Genomic DNA, 25,822 nt, shown 5'->3' on the forward strand with positions numbered 1-25,822 from the left:
TGTTCTACACTGAAGACTGCAACTTATTGTTCCTATGTGCTTTAATTAGACGAATTCAATTTTTGCCATTAGACGATGAGTATGAAATATTTTCATATGAGTATGTATATTTCACAGTCTTTGCAGATTACCAAAATTTTCTCTAATATGATCTTAGTCCACTAGTTAAAAAAAAAAAAAAAACAGGATCTTTAATTGTGCACAAGGATGTCCTACTACAACCAGCAGAAGTCACATGATCATATCCACATGTTTGTTTGTTTATTTGTTTTTCCTGTGAAACCCCAGCTTTATGAAAACCCTGGACACCTCTTATTGCCTGAGTCAGCTCTCTTTGAATGACTGGAAATGTATTCTCCCAGTAGTACTCCAAAGCAGAGTGTCTGAGTGTGAGACAAGCAACTAAAACTGAGGTGAAAGTCAGACTCAAAGACATAGGTAAGTGGTGTGTGTGTGTGTGTGTGTGTGTGTGTGTCATAACAATATGTTAACATATGTATGTGTGTCTTTAAATATATAATTCTTTTACAGTAAATTGTGAATATATGTATAATATTAGTTATTGAAAAGCTTTAAAAATCACATTCAAACTTTAATCCAAAGAAAGACATTGAGTGAACAAAGCCTTTGGTAGTAACATAAATTTGACCGTCTCTCAGGATAAGTGGGGACTGGGATAAAAGGTAAATTAAGCGTCAGGCCTAGGTTTAGGCTCATTCATCTACATTTTTGTTGGTGATTTTTTAAAAACCCCACAGAAGCATATTTTAGTGACTCAGGGTACCATTCTGTAACCATTTCTTTTTGTCTGTCTTAGATACGCGATGGAGAGATCATATAGTTCTTGCAGGAGAGTTTCCATCATGCTCTTTCTTTTGCCTGCAGAAGGGACTGCATGAGAACATCTGGGCAAGGTGGAAAACTGAGCTCCCTGGGGAGAGAAGTCACTTCTTGATCAAGAATATGACATACCTAAGGGGTAAACCAAAATGCTTTGGAACACATCAATTTCTAAGGATTCTTATTAATGGAAATTTCACATAGTATAGCAGTAAGCATGGCATGCCTTTTTGTTTATTAATTAGCACGTATAACTTGCAAGTTTTTTTTGTTTTGTTTTTGCTGTGGCACATTCACTGTTATTCTTTCTTAGCATCCCTTCTCCTTTCTCTTTCTGAGAGAGACTCAAGAGGCCACAGATGTACATGAAGCTTCAGGTCCTGAGAGCTAAAAGCTCCTGTGTCAAGGCAACATCATCATGGAAATTTACTGCGAAGAGGAGACTCCAGGAGGTGGTGTTGTCTGGGGGCGATGCTCCCACCTGTCAAGCTCTGAGTCCTACAGAGAGCATCAGGCTTGCACTCTTCTTGCTCATCACCTCCTCTGCTGTGGGCCCTTCAGGGCTGGCTTTGATCCATTCACATGCAGGTAATTCTCCCCTCAGCCACACTCCTGTATGTGAAGCCATTGGTTTGCCACATTGAACACTGGTGCAGTCATTACATTGGCCTGTTGCTGGCATCCTCTTCCCTAGGAAAAGTAACACAAAATCTTTCCACGGGCCTTTTACTTTTCTTTTTAATACCTCTCCCTCTTCCTTTTAGCTTCCTTGGATGAGAGAAAATATGCAAGTGTGGTTTTTGTAGGAGAGCTTACTTCATGTAGCATAATAACCTCCATTTATTCTATTTTCCTACAAAGGATGCATTGTTCTTAGTGGCTCAGGAAAAGTTCACTGTGATAGCAACCCTATTTCCTCTCTTTTAATGGTCACCTAACAAAAGAACCTAAGCCCTTTTACTACAGAGATGCAAGCGTTATGCTTTCACTTTTCTTTTTCTAATTAAGAACTCTACTGAGGTTGTATATTTTCTCGGCCACTATTGTTTAAGTGCTCTGGGATTAGGTGTCGTAAAATTTAGACAATGTAGCTCAGGTGCTTAAGGGAGTCCACATGTATCTGACTAGGGCTTAACTACAGGGAAAAGACACATCCCCAGGAGTGGGTCTTGCCTTGGAATCAACTTCCTGGGTCACTTCTACTTTCTACTTGAGATGGCTGGAGACAAAGGCACTTAAGGTAGCACATTGTGTTAATAAAACTATTCAGACTTTAAAAGGAGTTAAAATGGACTTGAATTATGAGGCTAAAGTGAGGCTTGAACCGTCAGGAGCACTGTAACCGAGTGACGCATATTCATATCAATGAATAGCTAATGGGAACTAATGTAAGAACCACAAAAGAAACATGTGGCTTAATGTTAGTCCAATATAAACTACTGTCCTTCTATTCTTTAAGTCCCTTCTTCTGAGGACTAAACACCCCCAAGTTTCATTATTATTATTATTATTATTATTATTATTATTATTATTATTTGTATCTCACTGTAATTACATAGGACACTGCTCTTTTAGGTGGAGTGAACTGCTCTGTGGAAAAGATTTAAATAAAACCAATAACTTTGGGAAGTATAATTGTTTCTGATTGTTTAAAAAATATGTAATTTAAAAAAGAAACAGGTAATGTCTCTAAGAGATGAAAGTTTTCAGGTGATAAGAACAAACATGCCACACTGGTAACATAGACAACCCTCAACCCTTTAGAGTTGAGACTATAGTTTATTGATGAAATAACTGTTCAAATGTAGTTAGTCCTTCAGCTTTAATGGGTGTTATCTTCTGAGAAACTCAATAGTTTGAAAACATGGTTCTCAGAGATGTCCCTTTGGGGCTTCATGCAACACTGTGTGACAGGGCTCTCACTGGAGGGTATAATCACTAGGGGGTCGTAACCTTTCATGATTGACTTCTGGAGTTGGTACTGGTCCTTGGCTTTCTTACTTTCTGATTACTGATTTTCCAAGCTTTTACCATCATCCCCACATGCTCAGACTACCATGCAAGCTTTTATCACCAGAATGGGCTGAGTCTATGCATCAAAGCAAACTTTACTGCTTATGTTCTCTGCGATTTTGTCACAATGGTGAGAAAACCAACCAAGATAAAGAATTAAAGAGAGAGAATGTGTGTGGATAATCCCAGTCAGAGCAACTAGAAGGGAGATGGAGATGTGAAAACACATCACATAAAAACCAGTGCATGAAGATGGCCACAACCAAACATTAAATGGAGGTTGGAGACACCTATGGAGAAGCTGTAGAAAGGACTGGAAGTCCAGAAGTAGATGAGAACTCCACAGGAAGACCAATAGAGCCAACTAACCTGAGTCCCTGGGATCTCTCCCATAATCTGAGCCACCAACCAAGGAACATACACTGGCTCCAGCACATATGTAGCAGAAGGCAGCTCAGTCTTCATGGCTGCCCTGTCTGGGCTCAGTGGAAGAGGATGCTCCTAATCTGGTGAAGACTTGATGTGCCTGGGTGGGCAGGATACCCAGAGGATCCCACCCTCTCAGGGGAGAAGGGGAGAGGGGTTATTGGGAGGAAGTCAGTGAGAGAGGACCCAGAAGGGAGAGCAGTATTTGGGGTGTAAATAAATGAATTAATTAAAACATCAGCATCAACAACAACAAACCCCCTGTATTTGAATGCTCATAGCACCTTCATTCACAATAGCTCAAATCTGGAAACAATTCAAACAACTTTTTCTGGGGAAAATATTAACTAAAGAATAAACTATATGTCTTACCGTGTATTGTGATGCCATTACAGGATAGCAGAGTGGTGAATTTATCATGACTCATAGTCATGGAGCCTGGGAAGTCTGAGGTCAAGGCACTTGCCATATTCTGGAAAGAGCTTTTTTATTGCCATAGCAAGGTGGAAATCATCATGTTGCAAAAGATGAATGAGATTGGAAAGGGAGGGAGGTGTTTTATCAACTTATAGCAAGAGCATTAATCCATCAATGAGCTCTGCTCTCATTGGCTTATACCCCTTAAAAACTTAAAAATAATCAAACAAACAAACAAACAAAAAACATTGCCCAGATAATTTAATTCCATTGTCACTTTTAGAAGGGGCAGACATTCAAACCATAGCTCCCTTGGTATATATGATAATTTAGATGTGCAACAAGAGAGGTCACCTGGATGCAAGTATCTGGTCCTGAAAGTCCAACAATAGTAGCATCACTGCCATCATATGACTAAGCTGCTCTTTTGTGTACCTTTCCCAAGTAGAATTAGCACTAAGCTTAGTGTCCCTGCCAGCATTAGGTTTCCTCTCCAGTGAAAGTCTTCATCTTTTGGAGGATAGCTCTCCCCAGTGGATATAACCTTCCAGAAACCTGTGGCTGTGGTCATGGCTTGCTTCTTCATTCACACCCCGACTCACACTCAGATGGACACAGCCATGGTCCCAAGAGAATCTGAGCATGATTCAAGGAACAAGGAGACACAGACAATAATACACACGCTCAGTTGAGTTAAAATGCAGCGCAGATAAGAATGGGGATGTGTGGAGGAGCATTTCTTCCTCTTGGCAGTAGTGAATGACAGTGTGCGGTCTTTCTTATGCGTAAATTATTCTTCTCTATTCTTACAAAACAAGAGCAAGAAAAAAAAAACACACAGGAAATATCCCAATCAATACCACTTTCACTGTTTTCAGAAGTGGAAAGATTTAAACACAATACAACTCTCCCTCTCCTTTAGATCTTGTGTTCTAACAATACAGTGGATATTACCATTGAATTAGAAGGCTTTTTGTTTGTTTTGTTTCCTGTTTTTAAAGATTGCATGATTATTATTATATCAATATAAAAGCAACCCAAGATGGTACAAATTCTATTTGTTAGTGCAGCTAGAATCTCTGCATTTCATGTTGGTGAACCCGCCTATAACCACACTGTGTAGTTTCTGAATAGCCACCATTGCTCTCTTTTGGCTTGCTTGTACATGCAGGCCATCTCTTTCCAATGGTTAGCTGGTTATATAGCAGTGTGACCACATGGCCTATGGTAATTCCTGACCAACTCTATAAAATTGGAATTTGTTTTTTTATCTTGTTCTCAGTGCAACTGATTTGTCCTGCTGGAGAGAATCCAGATCCAGGGGTCTAAAGAAAGAAATATCACCTGAAGGGAGGCCAGGCTTTTCTTGGAAGTGAGCAGCTGTGCCTGGAGAGAGATGTCTGTCTGGAGAACTTCCAACCCAGCCCAGTTCAGTCCTGGCCACCTCCAGCCCTCTGGGGCTTCCTGTGAAAGGTATGCAGAGCAGTGCTGCCCAGGCTGTATATAAGAAATAAGAACTTGTGGTTATATGTTGCCATGTGTTTATGTAGTTTGCTATATTGCAGTCAAAAGAGGAAAACCTGCCATCTTCATGACTCCGAGGAAAGAAGACTAGGGGTTGGCCCAATAATCCGTGACAAATATCTCATCAATATTCACCTGTACTTGGTCCCCAGGAATTCTGTGGATGGAATATATTTGCAAATATATGTGCATAGTTTTAGAAGATTATCTGTTTAAATACATAGAAGCACATACAGCCACCACTACTAATTGTAATGATTAAATAAAGCAATATATTATAACTTGTTTGAGTAACCAGCTTGAGAAAGGGATTAAATAATTGCCTTCTAGATTTGCATAGCTAGAACCCACTAAAGTGGATCAGGAAGCTCAGGGTAGGAGTGGTCCAAATCGGCATCTCATAGCCTTTTAAGGAGGATGGACCTGATTACTCTAGTACAGTTCAAGAACAGATTACACAGCTGTTCACTTGGCATATCCTGGGGGCTAAATTTTATCAATATATCACATCAATAGACAAATATGATCATTTTTCACTCAATTATTCTATTGTTTCATGTTCAACAGGGTCTGTCTGTATCTATGTGGGGTATGCGCGTTATGTTTGTCAGGGTTGTAAATGTCTTAAGAGAAGCAATGAGCCAAAGAGAGCACCATCATTTCACAAGACAGGTCAGAAGCAACCTAGTCCACATTTGAAAGAGAGCAAACTTATTTCGAGCTCCCGAAGTGCGGTACTGCACAAGGGAAATCAGTGCTCATGTGTCTGATGAAAGGTCTCAGACTGAACACTGTGGACTATTCTCAGGCGGGCATCAATAGCCACAAACTGCTTGGCATAACCATGGCAACACAGAGCAGGGAAGTACAGTACAATCACCCTGATTACCATGGAATTAGCACAAAACAAATGTTTGTTCTTTTCCTAAGTAAATGCATTGTGATGATGATAACAGCTCCCCTGCTTACCTCAGATTTTCAGTTATCACTGTACCCCAAACAATAGGATGGGACATCTTCTCTGGGTTTTATTTCTGATCCCTGCCCACAACCACCACGAATTGGGAACTCGGGATAAGGCAAAAAGGGATGAATGGTGGCTGAACTTTCATTCCTCTCCTCTCTTGACTCATTCTGAAATTAAAAAACAAAACAACAAAACAAAACAAAACGACAACAACAAAAAAGCCCATGACCTACATACAGTGTGGCACAAGTTGGACCGTTAACATCTAAAACTATAAAACTATGTCTCAAAGCTTCATATTCACATGGACAATATGAATTGCATGCTACTTGAAATCATATAATTTTGATTTCCTAAGCATCCATCAGGCCTGGAATCCCAACTACCATGGTCCTTTGCTTACATGATCTGTGAAGAAGTGGATACAGTTTAGCCTGGGGTGACAGTTACCTGCCTTTGTACATCCACTGTGTACACCTGACAAAGACACAGCTAATTCATGTGTCAGCAAGGAACTCAAAGTCTAGTCTCAGCCTGTCCGATTGCTGGCATTGTGAGCTGTGAGGACAGCTGGCACTCGGCTGTCCCCAAAACCCCTTTCACAGTACCCAGTACCATGCTTCCATACACGATTGAAGCAATTAGCTGCCGCACTGCTGATGTACCCCGCAGAGGACTGGTGGCTCGTCTGACACATCTGGGCACTGAAAGTAATTGAAACAGCTGCTTCCGCCCATATGGCAGCAAAAGCTGGTTGTGCAAAGTCTGTTGCCTGGGCTGCACCAACCTCAGGCAAATTAGCCGTCATTAATCCCCAGATCTGACCAGCATACACAGAGCTTCTAATCAAGACAGCTGAGGGGTGGGGTGTGCCTGAAGAGAAGAGTCCTGAAGATTCCTAAATGGCATCCTAGGTTAAAAAAAATAAAGCAAACACACAAGCACAAATTACAGCCTTCCTTGTCCTGATGAGGATGGGCTGTGTCTGTTGTTGCTTCCTTGTTAGGAGGTTGAGAAAATAGCAGTGCAACTTTCTAGAAGTGTCACGCAGATCTAAGCGTGGCTGGCATCCCGCAGATATAAATAGCTATAAATAGTTGCATGGAGAGCAGATCCAGGGTATCGCGCAGTCTTGCTGGGCTGCCTGGCCTCAAAGCTTAGAGAGGTGTAGGGATGGACGTGCATCTCGGGATGATCAACAGCACCTGACCCAGATGGGAATGAGAGTCCAGGCAGCTTTCATTTCTCTTCTGCCCTGTGTGCTACCAGCTGTGGGAGGCAGCCCCTGACCCCTCTATCCACTGGCTTCTCAGGCAGGCATAGGCCTTTTATTTTGAAGCAGAAATTTTAGGTGAAGGCTAGCTGTCAGATGCTGCCAAAGAGCCTTGTTGACAGGTAAGAGGTCACACGCCATCTGGCAGGTAAAGGAGATCTCATTCATCCCTGACTTGGAGATTTATCGCAACAGAGACTGCAGTTTCAAATGGCTGCGCTGACTCAACTTCCACTTTGTGGGGTGGGGACAAGCGGCTGTCTAATTTACACCCTAGAATGGGTGTCATTATTCAGATGGCTCATCATTATGCCTGACAACACCCCAGTGCATTAAAGAGCTGGTGGGGTGCATCTGGACAGAGCGCAGTGAAGAAGAGCTGTAGCCCAGGGGTGTGAGAAATTGCTCCTGAGTGACAGAAGTGAAAGTGTAGGGTGGGGTCCATGTTGTGTGTCCCTGTCAAGTTTCTGGCCAGAGAAATAGTTCAGACCTAGGATGTTCAGTCCTTGGATAAATGGGAATTAATACTAGGAAATAAATAAGAAAATGTGAAAGTGGATGTATGCATCCTTAATTATTCTGGTTTCTGATTCCATCTCTGAGTCCCTAGGAAAATGCCCTTACCCTGACAGAAACTCTAGTCTCTGCCTTAGAGATCACTCAGGCTCCTTCCTGGTATCCTGTGAGTCCCTTTTCCTTAATTTTCTAGAGAATATTCTTTTATGTCTTCCCATAGTTTGCCTATTTTAAGCTTTCTGACATGTTAATTAACAGGGAGTGAATGGAACATAACTTTGCAACATGAGTGGTTGTTTCTTTTCATTGCTGAACTACACAGAAGTTTTCCCCCCAAATCTTGAAGTCATTATGGTGACTATTGCTTAGTGAGGACTTCGGCTTAGCTAGTGAATGGAGCCACTCAAGTAATCTGCCAATATATCAAAATAGCAGTTTTAACAGAATAGTTAATTAAAAAAAAACATGGCCCCCCAAAAAAAGAAACATGGTAGAAAAAGACTAACTATACCTTTAAATCCTCCTCATGGTGATTACCATCATGTGTGATGAAATGACCTCCAAATAGGAAATCTTTTCTGCCAGCCATAGTCTTCCTTCTTTAGTTCTATCTTAACAGACATTCCTTTAAGTGGTCTCTTGAGCTCAAAGCCCATGTTTTCCTTCTTTGCTCTAGGCCCCATTCCATCTTTGTCCCGCTCTGGTTGAACTGTTTTCTTTGAGTAAACATTCAACTTCCAGTATTTAAGAATGTAAATACTTCCTTTAAAATAACTTTAACGCATGTTAGTCAATTAATTTCACAAATGTTTCTTAAGGGCCCAATATGGGCTATATACAGCCACATAGAAAATCATCACAGCAAATGCTTACCCTCAGAAGGGTTGCAATAGAGCAAAAGAGGAGAAAGAAGAAACAAAGAAGGGAAGTCTATATAGTATGCTCCAAGGTATTGAATACGAGAGGAAATGCAGAAGCTGAAATTCAAAGACAGTGAAGATGTTGTGGGGAAGCTCTGGGTTTTGGAGAAGTCATGATCTCTCTAGATAAGATGAGAGGTCACTGGAGAGGTTGTGAGCATTGCAGTGACATGTTACTGATATTCAGTAATTCTGGGGATTGTCCGTGAGAGCAAAGGAAGTGGCAGGAGCCCTGTGTTGAGGCTCATGGGACTTTGGGTAAGAAGTATTTCCCAGGACTCTATATGCTGAAGAGCTGGCTCTTTAGGGGAGATAATTGGAAAATCAGAGCTTTGAGGAGGTGTGGCTTGGTGAAGAGTTCTTCGATCACTGCATGTTGTTAATTACTCCTCTTAGGGCTGTCATAAAATATCTGAGAAGATCAGCTTAAAAAGAAAGATTTTGACAAGTCCCTTCCGGTCCACTCCAGCACCAGGGTGCCTTGCCAGCGGAGTCTCCAGACACCCACAAGGAACCACACAGGATTCCCCACGGGATCCTAAGACCTCTGGTGAGTGGAACACAGCATCTGCTCCAATCCAATCGAGTGGGACCTGAGACTGTATTAATTAAGGAAGCAGATAACCCAGCCTGATCAGGGGCACAAGTCCCTTCCGGTTCACTCCAGCAGCGGACTTCCTTGTGCGCGGAGTTTCTGGACACTCCAAAGGTCCTCACAGGACACTCCACTGGATCTTAAGACCTCTGGTGAGCAGAACACAACTTCTGCCAGGAGGCAGGTTCAAACACCAGTTATCTGGGCACCTTCCCTGCAAGAGTAGAGCTTGCCTGCAGAGAGTACTCTGACCACTGAAACTAAGGATAGAGCTAGTCTCCCAGGTCTGCTGATAGAGGCTAACATAATCACCTGAGGAACAAGCTCTAACCAGAGACAACTATAACAACTAGCTCCAGAGAATACCAGATGGTGAAAGGCAAACGTAAGAATCCTACTAAACGAAATCAAGACCACTTACCATCATCAGAACGCAGCACTCCCACCCCACCTAGTCCTGGGCACCCAACACAACCGAAAAGCTAGACCCGGATTTAAAAGCATATCTCATGATGATGGTAGAGGACATCAAGAAGGACTTTAATATCTCACTTAAAGAAATACAGGAGAACACTCCTAAAGAATTACAAGTCCTTAAAGAAAAACAGGAAAACACAACCAAACAGGTAGAAGACCTTAAAGAAAAACAAGAAAACACATCCAAACAGGTGATGGAAATGAACAAAACCATACTAGACCTAAAAAAGGAAGTAGACACAATGAAGAAAACCCAAAGTGAGGCAACGCTGGAGATAGAAACCCTAGGAAAGAAATCTGGAACCATAGATGCGAGCATCAGCAACAGAATACAAGAGATGGAAGAGAGAATCTCAGGTGCAGAAGATTCCATAGAGAACATCGGCACAACAATCAAAGAAAATACAAAACACAAAAGGATCCTAACTCAAAACATCCAGGAAATACAGGACACAATAAGAAGACCAAACCTACGGAAAATATGAGTTGATGAGAATGAAGATTTTCAACTTAAAGGGCCAGCAAATTTCAACAAAATTATAGAAGAAAACTTCCCAAACCTAAAGAAAGACATACATGTCCATGATCATACAAGAAGCCTACAGAACTCCAAATAGACTGGACCAGAAAAGAAATTCATCCTGACACATAATAATCAGAACAACAAATGCACTAAATAAAGATAGAATATTAAAAGCAGTAAGGGAGAAAGATCAAGTAACATATAAAGGCAGGCCTATCAGAATTACACCAGACTTTTCACCAGAAACTATGAAAGCCAGAAGAGCCTGGACAGATGTTATGCAGACACTAAGAGAACACAAATGCCAGCCCAGGCTACTATACCTGGCCAAACTCTCAATTACCATAGATGGAGAAACCAAAGTATTCCATGACAAAACCAAATTCACACATTATCTTTCCACAAATCTAGCCCTTCAAAGGATGATAAAAGAAAAAAAAAAACAATACAAGGATGGAAATCAGTCCCTAGAAAAAGCAAGAAAGTAATCCTTCAACAAACCAAAAAGAAGACAGCCACAAGAACAGAATGCCAACTTTAACAACAAAAATAAAAGGAAGCAACAGTTACTTTTCCTTAATATCTCTTAATATCAATGGACTCAATTCCCCAATAAAAAGACATAGACTAACAGACTGGCTACACAAACAGGACCCAACATTCTGCTGCTTACAGGAAACCCATCTCAGGGAAAAAGACAGACACTACCTCAGAGTGAAAGGCTGGAAAACAATTTTCCAAGCAAATGGTCTGAAGCAACAAGCTGGAGTAGCCATTCTAATATCAAATAAAATCGACTTCGAACCCAAAGTTATCAAAAAAGACAAGGAGGGACACTTCATGCTCATCACAGGTAAAATCCTCCAAGAGGAACTCTCAATTCTGAATATCTATGCTCCAAATGCAAGGGCAGCCACATTCATTAAAGACACTTTAGTAAAGCTCAAAGCACACATTGCACCTCACACAATAATAGTGGCAGACTTCAACACACCACTTTCATCAATGGACAGATCATGGAAACAGAAACTAAACAGGGACACAGTGAAACTAACAGAAGTTATGAAACAAATGGATCTAGCAGATATCTACAGAACGTTTTATCCTAAAAAAAAAAAAGGATATACGTTCTTCTCAGCACCTCACGGGAACTTCTCCAAAATTGACCATATAATTGGTCTCAAAACAGGCCTCAACAGATACAAAAATATTGAAATTGTTCCATGCATCCTATCAGACCACCATGGACTAAGGCTGATCTTCAGTAACAACATAAATAATGGAAAGCCAACATTCATGAGGAAACTGAACAACACTCTTCTCAATGATACCTTGGTCAAGGAAGAAATAAAGAAAGAAATTAAAGACTTTTTAGAGTTTAATGAAAATGAAGCCACAACATACCCAAACCTATGGGACACAATGAAAGCATTTCTAAGAGGGAAACTCATAGCTCTGAGTGCCTCCAAAAAGAAACTAGAGAGAGCACACACTAGCAGCTTCACAACACATCTAAATGCTCTTGAAAAAAAGGAAGAAAATTCACCCAAGAGGAGTAGACGGCAGGAAATAATCAAACTCAGGGGTGAAATCAACCAAGTGGAAACAAGAAGAACTATTCAAAGAATTAACCAAACGAGGAGTTGGTTCTTTGAGAAAATCAACAAGATAGATAAACCCTTAGCTAGACTCACTAGAGGGCACAGGGACAACATCCTAATTAACAAAATTAGAAATGAAAAGGGAGACATAACAACAGATCCTGAAGAAATCCAAAACAACATCAGATCCGTCTACAAAAGGCTATACTCAACAAAACTGGAAAACCTGGACGAAATGGACAAATTTCTAGACAGATACCAGGTACCAAAGTTAAATCAGGATCAAGTTAACGATCTAAACAGTTCCATATCCCCTAAAGAAATAGAAGCAGTCATTAATAGTCTCCCAGCCAAAAAAAGCCCAGGACCAGATGGGTTTAGTGCAGAGTTCTATCAGACCTTCAAAGAAGATCTAATTCCAGTTCTGCACAAACTATTCCACAAAATAGAAGTAGAAGGTTCTCTACCCAACTCATTCTATGAAGCCACAATAACTCTGATACCTAAACCACAGAATGATCCAACAAAGATAGAGAACTTCAGAACAATTTCCCTTATGAATATCGATGCAAAAATACTCAATAAAATTCTCACTAACCGAATCCAAGAACACATTAAAGCAATCATCCATCCTGACCAAGTAGGTTTTATTCCAGGGATGCAGGGATGGTTTAATATATGGAAATCCATCAATGTAATCCATTATATAAACAAAATCAAAGACAAAAACCACATGATCATCTCCTTAGACGCAGAGAAAGCATTTGACAAGATCCAACACCCATTCATGATAAAAGTCTTGGAAAGATCAGGAATTCAAGGCCCATACCTAAACATGATAAAAGCAATCTACAGCAAACCAGTAGTCAACATCAAAGTAAATGGTGAGAAGCTGGAAGCAATCCCACTAAAATCAGGGACTAGACAAGGCTGCCCACTTTCTCCCTACCTCTTCAACATAGTACTTGAAGTCCTAGCCATAGCAATTCGACAACAAAAGGAGTTCAAGGGGATACAAATTGGAAAAGATGAAGTCAAAATATCACTCTTGGCAGATGATATGATAGTATATATAAGTGACCCTAAAAATTCCACCAGAGAAATCCTAAACCTGATAAACAGCTTTGGTGAAGTGGCTGGATATAAAATTAAGTCAAACAAGTCAATGGCCTTTCTCTACACAAAGAATAAACCGGCTGAGAAAGAAATTGGGGAAACAACACCCTTCTCAATAGTCACAAATAATATAAAATATCTTGTGACTCTAACTAAGGAAGTGAAAGATCTGTATGATAAGAACTTCAAGTCTCTAAAGAAAGAAATTAAAAAGATCTCAGAAGATGGAAAGATCTCCCATGCTCATGGATTGGTAGGATCAACATTGTAAAAATGGCTATCTTGCCAAAAGCAATCTACAGATTCAATGCAATCCCCATCAAAATTCCAACTCAATTCTTCAACGAATTAGAAAGAGCAATCTCCAAATTCATCTGGAATAACAAAAAACCTAGGATAGCAAAAACTCTTCTCAAGGATAAAAGAACCTCTGGTGGAATCACCATGCCTGACCTAAGCTTTACTACAGAGCAATTGTGATAAAAACTGCATGGTACTGGTATAATGACAAACAAGTAGTTCAATGGAATAGAATTGAAGACTCAGAAATGAACCCACACACCTATGGTCACTTGATCTTTGACAAGGGAGCTAAAACCATCAAGTGGAAGAAAGACAACCTTTTCAACAAATGGTGCTGGCACAACTGGTTGTTAACATGGAGAAGAATGCGAATCGATCCATTCCTATCTCCTTGTAATAAGGTCAAATCTAAGTGGATCAAGGAACTTCACATAAAACCAGAGACACTGAAACTTATAGAGGAGAAAGTGGGGAAAAGCCTCGAAGATATGGGCACAGGGGGAAAAATCCTGAATAGAACAGCAATGGCTTGTGCTGTAAGATCGAGAATTGACAAATGGGACCTCATGAAACTGCAAAGCTTCTGTAAGACAAAAGACACCTTCAATAAGACAAAATGGCCACCAACAGATTGGGAAAGTATCTTTACCTATCCTAAATTAGATAGGGGACTAATATCCAATATATATAAAGAACTCAAGGAGGTAGACTCCAGAAAATCAAATAACCCCATTAAGAAATGGGGCTCAGAGCTAAACAAAGAATTCTCATCTGAGGAATACGGAATGGCTGAGAAGCACCTGAAAAAATGCTCAGCATCCTTAATCATCAGAGAAATGCAAATCAAAACAACCCTGAGATTTCATCTCACACCGGTCATAATGCCTAAGATCAAAAATTCAGGTGACAGCAGATGCTGGCAAGGATATGGAGAAAGAGGACACTCCTCCATTGTTGGTGGGATTGCAAGCTTGTACAACCACTCTGGAAATCAGTCTGGTGGTTCTTCAGAAAATTGGACATAGTACTACGGGAGGATCCCGCAATACCTCTCCTGGGCATATATCCAGAAGATGTCCCAACCAGTAAGAATGACACATGCTCCACTATGTTCATAGCAGCCTTATTTATAATAGCCAGAAGCTGGAAAGAACCGAGATGCCTCTCAACAGAGGAATGGATACAAAAAATGTGGTATATTTACATAATGGAGTACTACTCAGCTAATAAAAAGAATGAATTTATGAAATTCCTAGGCAAATGCATGGACCTGGAGGGCATCATCCTGAGTGAGGTAACATAATCACAAAAGAACTCAAATGATATCTACTCACTGATAAGTGGATATTAACCCAGATACTTAGTATACCGAGATATAAGATACAATTTGCAAAACACATGAAACTGAAAAAGAGCGAAGACCAAAGTGTAGACACTTTGCCCCTTCTTAGAATTGGAAACAATCACCCATGGAAGGAGTTACAGAGACAAAGTTTGGAGCTGAGACAAAAGGATGGACCATCTAGAGACTGCCATATCCAGGGATCCAACCCATAATTAGCCTCCAAACGATGACACCATTGCATACACTAGATAGCCTTTGTTGCAAGGACTGTGATATAGCTGTCCCTTGTGAGACTAGGCTGGGGCCTAGGAAACACAGAAGTGGATGCTCACAGTCAACTATTGGATGGATCACAGGGCCCCCAATGGAGGAGCTAGAGAAAGTATCCAAGGAGCTAAAGAGATCTGCAACCCTATTGGTGGAACAACATTATCAACTAACCAGTACCCCAGAGCTCTTGACTCTAGCTGCATATGTATCAAAAGATGGCCTAGTCGGCCATCACTGGAAAGAGAGGCCCATTGGTCAGGCAAACTTTATATGCCCCAGTACAGGGGAACGCCAGGGCAAAAAAATGGGAATAGGTGTGTAGGGGAGTGGGGTGGGGGGAGGGTGTGTGGGACTTTTGGGATAGCATTGGAAATGTAATTGAGGAAAATACGTAATAAAAAAAATTACAAAAAAAAAAGAAACCCATACAGAGTAAATCTGTCAGTCATGTACTAGAACTGCTAAAATTATGAGTCAGCAAATGTTTCTCTTGACATGTTGATTGTCTCAGAAATTTGTTATAGCAATGCAAAGCTGACTAAAGCAAAGGGTATATTGGTAGTTCATGTTAGGTCTCAAAGAACTCTGGGACAAATCTTAGCACCTCTGGCTCCTCCCACCACCTCTCATTCTGCACCCTACCCTAAACATCTCCAGGCTAGAGGATGGGCTAAACTTTCCTTCTCTAAGCTAATGATTCCTATATAACTCGGCCATTTTGGCCTCGTGCCCTTTTGGTTCTCACATGCTCTTGGTCCCCTCTCTTGTCTTTTCTCTCTCTTCTCTTCCTCTCCCACTCCACCTTCCTCCCATGGCTCCATTTATTTTGTTGGAAATGTTCAGTCTGGACCCTTCCAGATAACCCTGGATATTCTCTTCATAGTATTTACAGTAAAACCCTTCTGGTCAACCATACCTATGAGTGGTTGTGTCCTCATTTTCATTCACTCCAAATATGGTAGTTTGAATAACAATAACTCCTATAGGCTCATATGTAGAATACTTGGTCCCCAATTGGTGGAACTACTTAGGAAGGATCAGGGTGTGTGGCCTCGTTGGAAGAGGTCTATCACTGGGGACTGAGGCTTGAGATTTTAAGTACACACTATTCCCAGTGAGCCTTTCCCTGCTTCCTACTTGAAGCTCATGATGTGAGCTCTCAGCTGCTCCAGCCAACATGCTTACGGTTGGCTTCTCCACAACACTGTTGTGATGTACTGTTAACCCTCTGAGACTGTAAACCCAAATAAATGCTTTGCTTTGGTCATGGTGTTTTATCACAACAGCAGAGAAGTAACTGACGAGTAAGAGGCATTTGTTACTCAGAGCATATCACAAGTATATACCAAAATTGGAGCTGAATGATTGACTTAGGATTCTATGTAATATATAAAGGACAATAGGCAATGACCAAGCCAAAGTATGCTGAGTTCTTACTAGACTGTGGAAAGCACTTCTGCCCAGTATCTCGTTCACTTAATCATCAGATTATAGTACAAGCCAGGCACAAAGATCTTCACTGTTCTACATAGTTGAAGTAATTTTCCAGTTATACTGATGGGCAAAGAATGGGGTTGATGAACGATTAAAGAATGGAGTATCAACACGTCCCTAAGAAAAGTTAGCTGGTGCAGGGTAGAACACCAAGATTAAACATATGAATTCTACAAAGGTAGAAAATATAAACATTGTATTAATCCAGAAATTGAATAATAATCACAGTAGCTTTGCCTTGCAGATTTGGGGGGGGGGGGTTCACGACAACTAGCATTCTGTGAGTGCATTAGAATAGAATCCAGGGTGGAGACCTGGGGCTTTGTTATCAAAGGTTGTTGGCCCACCAAGGGCCAATATTTCATATCTTCCCACCTTGTAAACTTTTTATGTAAATCTATCAATTTACCCAAACTGAGGAAACTTTAGTTTTTATAACTCCTCCCATCCCTAGAACTTGAGGGCAGAAAATGGCTGGCCCCTTCCCTTTTTCTGAATTTCCTTTGCACAGATACATTGGCAACTAGCCATTCTTGAAAGAACATGAAGTTGAACAAAAAAAAAGGACATGATCATGGTCACAATCTTTATTAGAATTTTTATTCTGCATCTGTTCCTTTGTGTGTAGTAAAGATTATACTTTCTTTCTAACAATTGTAAAGATAGGGCATAACACTTTCAGATATTTTGTGTGGTAGCACCCTTGTAGTACCAGGTTCACACAGCCCAATAACATCATCTCAGAAACGCAGTAAAAAAAGAATGACTTCAGGCAGACTCTTGGGAAGTCTGCCCTATTTTAACTTGCTAGGCATGAACTAACTGTAAATTGGCTTTTGGAAAAAAACAATGGAGGGTTCCCCCAATCCATCCTCTAAGCCTCCCACCTGTTTATCTTTCCTTTCAGGGTACTACAACGGCTCTTTTACCAGAACAAAGGCCAGAAAGACACAGATAGGAAGAAGCAGAATTGTATAAAGACACAGTAAAACATTTCTTAGTCCTTCTGGCTGTATGAAGAATAGCTAAGCATCTCCCAACTAATTACGCTTCTTGTTCTTAGCTCTATGATGGTCTTATATTTTCCCGCTCCTAGCTTACATTCTGTTTGTTAGCTTACAGGTGATTCCACTAGGCTTCTCCCAGGGACTTAGCAATGGTGTGTGCCAGTACCTTCTGCCATGTGTACCAGGTATGGGTTGCATGGAGGCAGAAAAATTTTTCCAACCTACTTGAATAAGGGTTCAACCTCTCTTCTAGCCCACCACCCTGCAGAGGTCATGGAAGAGAAGTTATTATGATATGGGGGGTGTGGACCTGTTCAACAATACTTCTTTGGGGGTGAACTTGATCTTCTTTGGGGGAGGGGGTAGTTCAGTTCTGTAGCAAACAGTGAATATGGTTTAGCAGTGGCAGGCCAGTCCTCTAGGCAGGCAGAGACCAGGCACAAAACCAGCAGCCACAGTCTAATCCTTTCAAAGAGCACACAACAGGCAGCTGTCGGTCAATCCTGAAGAAACCACCAGGTTCACCAACTGGTCTGAGGTGAGGCCACAGAACCAGCAAGCTGCTTCAGGAACCTCAGGAGCAGTTCTTAGATGAGTTTCTCTCAATGGTGGCATTATCACAAATTGAACTCAACCTCAACAATGCTATGTCAGGTGAATCAATACATGCGTGTCTTTAGGGAAGAATCATGAGGTAGAGCAAACCAAACCAAGGCTCAGTGCTTATCTCCCACTTTTACCTGTTGGTTTTACTAGACCTTCTTTCTCCTGTGTGCCCCAGCAAAACATCACTTGACATAACTCACTTTCCAAAGAACTAGAAGTTTCCACTTTAGTTGCTTATAAAAGAGATGCCTGCCGTCTCCTTCTATCTGTTCCCATATTCTCTCCCTCTTCCTCTTCCTCTCCCTCTCTCCCTCTCCTCCTCCCCCTCTCTCTGACTCCGTCTCTCTCTCCCTCTCCCCTTACCCTCTCCCCCTCTCACCCTCTTCTCTGCCCTGCCCTCATGGCTCTGCCCCCATCTGTCTGCTTATCTACAAGTCACTTATTCTGTTTCTACTCCTTTTCCTGATCCTCACTCCTGTCCCTTCCTTTCTATAGCAGTCTCAATAATGTTAAAAGTCCAAAGTTCAAGGTCTCTTCTGAGATTCACCCAACTAATTAACTGTAATCCCCAAAGCAAGGCAAGAAACCAACTGGGCAAACTCCAAACTGTGCATCTCCATGGCTGATGTGTAAGCAGTCTTCAGATCGCCACATCCAAAGGCTGCTAGTGGAAGACTGACTTTCACGAAACTAGGGTGAGGATCTTATGCCAACATCCACAGTGACACACCCATCCCAACCAGGTCACACCTATTCCAACAAGGCCACACCTCCAGATGGTGCCACTGCCTGGTCCAAGGATGTACAAACTATCATAAGAACTAACTTCTTTTTTGTATGTAAAACCATCTGCTGATTCTAAACATGAAGAGGGTCTTAACTTTCTATAGGGGCCCAGTTTGTTGGCAAAAAGTAACTCTAGTTCAACTGGTACTGAAAGGTCTTCTTGGAACACACCCCTTTGTCAGCCAGTGCTGGGAATGACCTCCTCTTGTGTTATGGGACTCTTCTGAGTCTTCAGGAGTGGGGTAGATGATGAGTCATTCCCTCCATTTATTTTAATACCTTAGGAAAACGAGTAAGCACTGCAATAATGCTGAGAAGGCTGACAAATTAGTTTTTTCCTCCCTCCCCTGCCCCTAAAAACCTAATATCGCTTGTTCCATTTCTTTTGCAGCACTGCAAAGAGTGGTCAGTTGTGGGTGAAAAGACAGAGTCCGGTTATTTCCGCTTTTGGTTATCTGCATGTCCTTTATATTGTGATTCTATGAAAGGTGATGGGCTCAGACACTTAAAATCGGAGAGTCAGCATCCTAATCAAAAGGACCGGGAGATGCAGCCAAGCATTCAGCATTATCTGTCCAATTTCCTCTGTGGCAGCTGATAAATAAACCGTAGATCTGGACAAATGAAATCCTCTGTTGACTTCAGATGGGAACTTCCTCTCTGTTGCTGAAGCATCACAAACCCTCTTCTAATTCTTTGGGAAGGAAATCCAGATATGAATTAGATGTGCTAGTGAGGAATGGCTTCCCTTCTTCCGGACTGGACTTTAACAGCAGGACAGGCTTTCCTGACTAGAAAATAGTCATGTTTTGTTTACTGGCAAAACTATTTCAAGCTCACCTGTGGGGAATGGGGGTCTACAAAGAATAGATGGATCTACTATTGATCCATCGGCTATATTGTTTCCTGTTTAGTTCCTCAAGAGTCTGGTCAGAACTGGGTTGCTTCCAGTCATAGCCATGCTCCAGCAACGGGAGATAGACAGAGATCTTTTTATGTTTACTCTAAGCTAATATGCCAAAGACTCGAAAAAAAAAATCACTAGTGTTTCTCAGTGAATGAATAGATAGTAACTTAGAATGGACAACAGAAAAGCCATCATTATTAAACTCATAACATTCTGTCCCTCCAATGCTGTTAGATACATGCAGAACAACACTAGCTAGCACTGAACTGATTTTTTTCCAGTAAGGCTCTAGTGTGGGTGCTAATGGCATCAAGTGCACCACTTTAACCTTCTGATCAAGAGGCGACAAGACTGGAAGAGGAAGGAGAGACTTGCTTTTGTCTGATCCTTTCCAGCCTCTTTCACATCTGCCAGAGCTTCTTTCTCCACTTACCCAATCAGCCATGCTATGCTTTCTCCTGAGCATCTCAGTGGTGTTCATTGAAGATCTCACCTCAAGCACCATGAGCTCCACTCCTTCCCTCCCAAGTTGAAAACAGCAGCCACCACCTTCTCATCTCCCACTGGTGCCATCCTTTTAAACTTGGTTTTATTTTTTATGAATCCCAAGACCAGTATAACCAATTCTTTACATTAAATCCTGGAGCTTGGCATGCAATAAGCACTACACACACACACACACACACACACACACACACACACACACACACATATATAGGTCAAGTGTTTTATATATATATATATATATTCCTGATTGTATATAGCTATTGGAGAATGCAGAGGATTTGAGTTCTTGGAAATACAATGTGTTTTTCTTTAGTTAATAATACTATCAACTTCTTTGGTTTCTGTGGGAGGTCTTAAGAATTACATTGATTATTAGGACAAAAACATACATACTTATTTATTAAATAATGTGTACAGAGGAATGATAGTGATTGGGAGCCATAAGGGGGAGGTAACACTTGTTAAGGGTCATCACATTATCTTTGTCTGTACAGATCCATTTTAATTTCAACGTCCAGTTTCTTGAATAAGAGTAATCTTCATTTACTACTCTAGGGAGCACACCCTTTTCATGGGAAAGATTGTGACCAACATTTAGGTAAAAAAAAATGTATTTAGAAAGTTCTTCCTGCATCTTCTGGTTCTCAACTGCCTTCAGCTCTAGTGAGTCAACAGAAGCACAGTTTTAAGTGACATCGTATTTAAAATTCTTTCAGGAGAACTAGAATATAGAATAACTTCTATACCATCAATCCATGTGTCTATTATCCATCTTTCTATCTGTCTATCCTCATTTGTCTGTTTTATTAAATTTCCATTGCTGTGAAGAGACATCATAATCAAGACAAGCCATAAATTAAAGCATTTAATTTGGAGCATGCAGTTCCAGTGGAGGTAAGATCCACCTTAAATGTGGGTGACAGCACCCTCCTTGCTAAAATGCTGAAGTGTATAAAAATAAGAGGCCCCTTAAGCACACGCATTCATCTCTTTGCTTCTTGGGAGCAGATGCAACGTGACCAGCTGCCTCACATTCAGGATGCCATGACTTCTCTACCACCATGAGCCAATAATGTTTTCCTTATTTATTTATTTATTTATTTATTTATTTATTTTGGTCATAGAAATGAGAGAAGTAACTATTAAAGAAAATTCGTACTGAGCAGTGAGACTAGTACTCTGATAAACCTGATCACTTGTTTTTTGTAGGGATTTAGAACTGGTTTATAGGAGGAATGTGAAAGAATTTGAGCTGCAGGTTAGAGGAGCCTAAGGATGGTGTAAGCAGAATGCAATGGCCCCTTCTGATATGAGTCTGGAAGAGCTGATGCCATAAAGAGCTGGATAATTCATGTCCAATTTATGAGGTTTCAGAGAGAACAAGTAACCTACTGGCAGCTGGGCTAGAGACCAGTCATACTAAATTCTGACAAAGAATATGACTGTATGCTGTTTATGTCTTGAAAACATGAGTGAGGCTCAATTCAACAAAGATGTATTAGCATGTTTGGTAGATGAAATTTCAAAAGAGCCTAGCACTCAAGATTTGGCATGGGTACTAATGGTTTCTGCTCTTATTTAGTACTTTGTTGAGAGACAGGAGAGGAAGAGTGAGGGAAGGAGGGAGGGAGAGAGAGCCAGGAATAACAAAAAGACCTGAAAAATGTAAAGCTTCTTGAAGTGAGTACTGTAAAATTTCCATTGCAGAAAAGGAGGGTATAGTGTAGTCAGAGCATCTGCTGCTGTTAAATATTAGCCCCTTTAGAGAGAAACCTGCTATTTCTCTCAAGGACAATAGGCAATGTGTCCTGATGGCAGCACACTGTCATCTGATACTCCAGCAAATGAGAAAACATGAACAGAGAGAATGTCTCTAGAGTTACTCCCTGCATCCATTGCTTCTGTGGTCCTAGGGAGGAAACCTACTGATGTGCTTACTAAACTGCTGGATGAAAGGCAAACATGCAAATCACTAATATAATGAAGTCTGTAGAAAAAACATAACCAATATTTATAAGTTTGTATATTATAAGTGGAAAAGGACTTGCTTAATTGGTTAAATGGTTTTACTAACCCTCTAAAGGAGTTGAAATACTTATTATTGACTAAAGTCAGAAGCAAAAGGACTAGAGAGATAGATAATCCTGCTCCTACATCCAACACAGGGCTACTATCAACAAATATGAAGAAGTTAGACTCCAAAAAACCAAATAACCCAATTAAAAAGTGGGGTGCAGAGCTAAACAGTGAATTCTCAAGAGAAGAATCTCAAATGGCCTAAAAGCACTTAAAGAAATGTTCAACATCCTTAGTCACCAGGGAAATGCAAATCCAAACAACCCCGAGATCCCATCTTATACCAATCAGAATGACGAAGATCAAAACCTCAAGTGACAGTGCATGCTGGTGAGGATGTGGAGAAAAGGGAACACTCCTCCTTTGCTGGTAAGGTTGCAAACTGATAACAACCACCATGGAAATCAACCTAGCAGTTTCTCAGAAAATTAAAAATAGTTCTTCCTGAAGACTCAGCTATACCACTCCTGGACATATATCTAAAAGATGCTCCACCATACCACAAGGACACATGCTCTACTATGTTCATAGCAGCTTGATTTGTAATAGCCAGAAACTGGAAACAACCTAAAGTGTATATAGAAAATGTGGTTCATTTACATAATGGAATATTATTCAGCTATTACAAATAAAGACATCATGAATTTTGCAGACAAATGGATGGAACTAGAAAATATCATCCTGTGTAAGGTAAGCCAGACCCCAAAGGACATACATGGTATGTTCTTACTGAGAAGTGAATATTACCATAATATACTGGATACCCATGATATACCCCACAGAGCCAAAGAATGTAAAGAAGAAATGTCTAAACAAGGATACTTAATCTCACTTAGAAGGGAGAATAAAATAGTCAGAGGAGGCAGAGGAAGGGAGGAAACTGGGTGGAAGAGGGTTTGGAGAGGGGAATGGGGGTGTCAGGATGAGGTATGGGGAGAAACAGGAGAGAGGGCTAGATGATCAGCAGAAAGACATTCAAATCTGCAGCTGCCTGGTGTTGGGGCTTGAGGGGCTATCTCTAGGAAGTCCAAGTGACCTGGGATGGGGAAGGATCCCAGAAGTCAGTGGGGGTGTCCTTAGCTGTGTCTCACAGCACTGGGGATATCGAACCTGAAGAGGCCACCTCCTGTAGCCAGGCAGGAAGCCCAATAGAGTGATAGGGACACCAATTCACTCATAAAAGTTTTGACCCAAAATTTATTCTGTCTACAAGAAATATAGGAACCAAAAGATGAAACAGAGGGAATGGCTAACCAATAACTGGCCTGACTTGAGACCTATCCCATGGGCAAGCCCTAGTCCCTGACACTATTAATGATACTCTCTTATGCTTGCAGGAATGACTGTCCTCTGAGATGCTCCACCCAGCAGCTGACTCAGACAGATGCAGACACCCAAGCTAAACAGTGAATGGAGCTTGGGGACTCTTATGTAAGAACAGGAGGAAGGATTGCAGCCCTTAAGGGGATAGGAACTCCACAGGAAGACCAACAGACTCAACTAACTTGGACCCCTGCCTCCTGCACAGATATGCATCTTGGTCTTCTTGTGGGTCCTGAACAACTGGAACAGGGGCTATCCCAAAAGCTGTTGCTTGTCTGGCCCCAGTAGGACAGGATGCACCTAGCCTCACAAAGACTGGATGTGCGATGGTAGGGGGATGCCCAGAAGGATCCCCCATCCTCTCAGAGAAAGGGAGGGGTGGGGGGAAAGATTGTGAGAGGGGTGCCGAGGATGGGGGCAGTGAATGCGATGTAAAGTGAACAAGCCAACAATAAAAGAGCAGTAATGCTGTCGCAGAGAACCAAGATTTTATTACATCACCCATTTCATCTCAGGGAGCTCATTACTACTAGTATCTTCAATTCCATTATATCTGACACACCCTCTTTTGCCCTGTGGGCACCTGCATGCATGTGGCGCATACACACACAGACACATACTCTCTCTCTCTCTCTCTCTCTCTCTCTCTCTCTCTCTCTCTCACACACACACACTCATATACTCAGGCACACCTATAAAATTAAAATAAAAACCAGCAACAAGAAAAAGATACGGTTAGTTATACTGTTCATTATTATATTTGAGATAATGCAGAAGAAAGACAAGATATGTGCATACAAATTAAAAAATATGGCATTATTAACAAACCCACAATTTTTCTATATACAATACATAAAACAATCTCAATAACTAGCAAAGTAATAAGGACGTTCATGCTTCTTAGCTGTAACAACATCATCATCAATAACAACATGATAATCATCTTATAAAATTTAAATGCATATTATATATCCAGCCTAACAAATGAAATGAAATGAAATGCTTAGTACTAAATCTAGCAAAAGGGAAATATAAATTAACAATTACTATTATCTTTAAATGGGAAGAATTATCAGTATAAATATGTGACATGTTATTAAAATAAATAAATGAACTCAGAGATTTTTTTTGGTAGCTGAATTGGATGGGTTCATTCTAAAATATTTTGATCACTATTTTAACAATGCAGATTCCAGAAAAAAGACCAATATGCATATGTGAACTCAACATATGATTGACTTACTGGAAAATGGTAGGGAAACTATGGAGTATATCAAACACAGTTTGGGAACTGATGATCATCCATACTGGAAGAGTAGGAACACACAGCACTAATTTTAGATTGTTTGTAGCTATAAGTAAGAGCAATAGATATCCAAATATTTCTAAACTACGAGAAAAACCCCATTGTTTATTGTTACATAAAACATTTTTTTAAGATATAAAAATCAAATAAAAGGATAATTTGAAGCCGGGCATGGTGGCTCATGCCTTTAATCCCAGCACTCGGGAGGCAGAGGCAGGCAGATTTCTGAGTTCGAGGCTACCCTGGTCTACAAAGTGAGTTCCAGGACAGCCAGAGCTCCACAGAGAAACCCTGTCTTGAAAAACCAAAAAACCAAAAACAAAAAAAAAAAAAAAAAAAAACAAAAAAACAAAAAAACCAAAAACAAAAAACCAAAAACAAAAAACACAAACCAAACCAAACCAAACCAAACCAAACAAACAAACAAAAAACAAACCAAAACAAAACACACAAAAACAAAACAAAACAAAACAAAGAAAGGATAATTTGACTAGAAAAGTATAAAGTTCATTACAGCAAAACACTTCTAATCAAGGTTAAAGGGCACAAATCTTGTTGGAAAAACTATATTTCAAATAAACCACAAATACAGGACTCATGGATGGTTGGGTTGTATGTAGACAACTTGGTGTTAAATATGTACTAAATGTCCAGGAGACAAGTGCAAAAATGAGAACAGATTAT

The 25,822-nt window shown here is 40.7% G+C and overlaps 2 long non-coding RNA genes across 2 annotated transcripts; one reads left to right on the forward strand and one right to left on the reverse strand.

Annotated features, from left to right (window-relative positions):
• The first annotated feature begins 1,340 nt into the window (after window positions 1-1,340).
• On the forward strand, window positions 1,341-23,890 carry Gm34782. Its single transcript, XR_391573.2, has 3 exons — window positions 1,341-1,428; window positions 4,979-5,169; window positions 23,847-23,890. It is a non-coding gene; the product is annotated as a predicted gene, 34782 (long non-coding RNA).
• Window positions 1,387-6,406, reverse strand: Gm39029. The gene is made up of 3 exons (XR_882198.3): window positions 6,190-6,406; window positions 5,041-5,193; window positions 1,387-1,530 (listed from the first exon to the last, which is right to left on the reverse strand). It is a non-coding gene; the product is annotated as a predicted gene, 39029 (long non-coding RNA).
• Window positions 23,891-25,822: the final 1,932 nt, after the last annotated feature.

The sequence above is a fragment of the Mus musculus genome, chromosome 7, assembly GCF_000001635.26.
Source record: "Mus musculus strain C57BL/6J chromosome 7, GRCm38.p6 C57BL/6J".
NCBI lineage: Eukaryota > Metazoa > Chordata > Mammalia > Rodentia > Muridae > Mus > Mus musculus.